Source organism: Nematolebias whitei, chromosome 11, assembly GCF_014905685.2.
Source record: "Nematolebias whitei isolate Nwh7 chromosome 11, NemWhi1, whole genome shotgun sequence".
NCBI classification, from domain to species: Eukaryota; Metazoa; Chordata; class Actinopteri; order Cyprinodontiformes; family Rivulidae; genus Nematolebias; species Nematolebias whitei.
Window position 1 is genome coordinate 3830055 of NC_056508.1, and position 2287 is coordinate 3832341.

The 2287-nt window shown below is 34.7% G+C and overlaps 1 protein-coding gene across 1 annotated transcript in view; it reads left to right on the forward strand.

The window, feature by feature from the left end:
- Positions 1-2287, forward strand: part of LOC119416589 (Ig-like V-type domain-containing protein FAM187A) — a 178727-nt gene that overhangs the window by 95735 nt on the left and 80705 nt on the right. The gene's annotated exons all lie outside the window — the stretch shown is intronic.

Here is a 2287-nt window from a genome sequence, read left to right on the forward strand (position 1 = left end):
ATATATATATATATATATATATATATATATATATATATATATATATAGGAATAGTTGTTATAATTTAAAGGGAACAGATATTTTTGTAAACATGAAATATAGAACAAGTTTTAAGGGTAGGTCTACTTCGATCAAGGGAATTAGTTTATGGAATGGTTTAGATAATGATATCAAAAAGGAGAATTCATTAGTTGTATTTAAAAAAAAGATTAAGAATGTATTGATGATGAAATATATTTAAGTTGGATAATGGTATGGAATTATAATGAATTGTGATAAGTTTTTTGGTTGGTTGTATTATGTATTGTTTGAATAGATTGTTTTGAATTGATATTGTTTAGAAGGGGCAGAAATGATAAGAATTCGTTCTTCTTCTGTTGCCTTTCATTTTATATCTATCTTATTTTATTTGTATGGAATAAGTCTTGTTTTAACTGAAATGAAATGAATGAATGAATAAAATAAATAAATAAATAAATATATATATATATATATATATATATATATATATATTACAGGAAAAAGAAGTCCATACCAGACACCTGCACGGTTCCACAAGAGTCGCCACGCTGCTCGTACCTTTGCCATGCTTGGTGTGTAATCAGCTGTGATGAATATGGATTATTCTTTGAAGTGGATTGGGCCTCTGCTGCATGCTCGTTGTAATATCTCCACACAATCCTGATGATAATGCAGCCTGGCCACGACTCTTGATTTATCATCTGGGCCTCTCTTGCCCGGTGTCTGGTGCACATGATCAAACAGAGGCAACTTGTCCAGCTTCAACACCCCCATTAGCATTTTGGCTATCACTATAGGTGTACATGGGCCTGGCAGCTCAGAGACTCCAATGACTGATATTGTTATGTTTCCTATTCCCCTCCACAGATTCAAGCCTCCTTTTCAGCCCCTTCAGTTCAGATTTCAATTCCACCACAGTCCCACACATATCCCCCATTTCATCTGAGCACACAAAGTCCATTTTCAGCTTTTGTGATATTTAGTTTAACTTGGTCCAGTTCTGCTCTGAGGGATGCAGTATTTCCAGCCAGTTCTGCTCTCACTGCTTGTAATTTGTTCCTAATAAAATTAAAATCATCCATTAGGGCTGCTTTCATTTCCATCCTAATTATCACCACAACTTCAAACTTAATTATAGCCAGAATATCTGACTTCATAGCTGACCCAGCTGTCTGTCTAGAAGACAGCGCAGACGGTGGATACGCACCTGTTGAAGTCATCCCATCTGCCGCAGCAGTTTCTCCATGGACCAGAGTTGAAACAATATATCTGGGCTGCAGGGGCAGGGGGAATCCCATCTTAGATTTTTTCCATTTAGAGGCCATATTACAGCTGTGTTGGAACAATCCAGCGACGACACCATCTTCAGAAACAGATTCCTCCGCAGAGACAGAAGAAATTTAAATACAGTATAAAAGGCAGGTTTTTAGGCGGGTCTGACGGGAGTCCAGCAAAATGCTACTAATGCTCTGCCGCCATCTTGTCCCTTCCGTCCTACTAAGAAAAGAAAAAAAGAATAAGAAAAAAAATAAACAAGGACATATTTCCGTCACTGCATTCTTAATATTACAATTGAAATTAATATATATGAACATCTGTGATTTATTAACTTTTTAAAGATAGTCCCAAGACCTTGATGCGTTTAATGTACAAAATCTCCCCAAATCTATCAAAACTCAGGGAGCATTCAAAATTAACCACTTGGTAACGTGGCCACATATGCAAACTCCTAAAGCTGACTGAAACAATGGTACTGAGTGTGCTTTTTTGGAAGTTTGGTGCTTTATAAATAAATATAGTGTTGTTGCCTATGAGCAGTCAGGGACATCAAAGCAACTAAATTGTAAAGAGATTTTGGTTTTGAAAAAAAAAAAAAAATAATTTTTATGACTATAGGCTCCGTAAAGTGGAGGGGGCTGTACTCATGTGCAGTTTGTCACTGTGAATGATCAAAGAAATTAATGTGGCTTCCATAAATTAATATGTTGTATGATGCACCTTCAATAATTACTTTCTGAAAGTTTCATTTAAAATTGTCCAGCACTTCGTACATGAGGCATTTATCTAATGCTGCAGACAAACAAACACGCACACACACACATACCTCTACACATTCACACAAGGTCACAAAAATAAAGTGTTTTGCAGTATTGGTATTGGTTTATCCTAACAAGATGCAATATAAAGCCAGTAATAATAATAATAATAATAATAATAATAATAATAATAATAATAATAATAATAATAATAATAATAATAATAATAA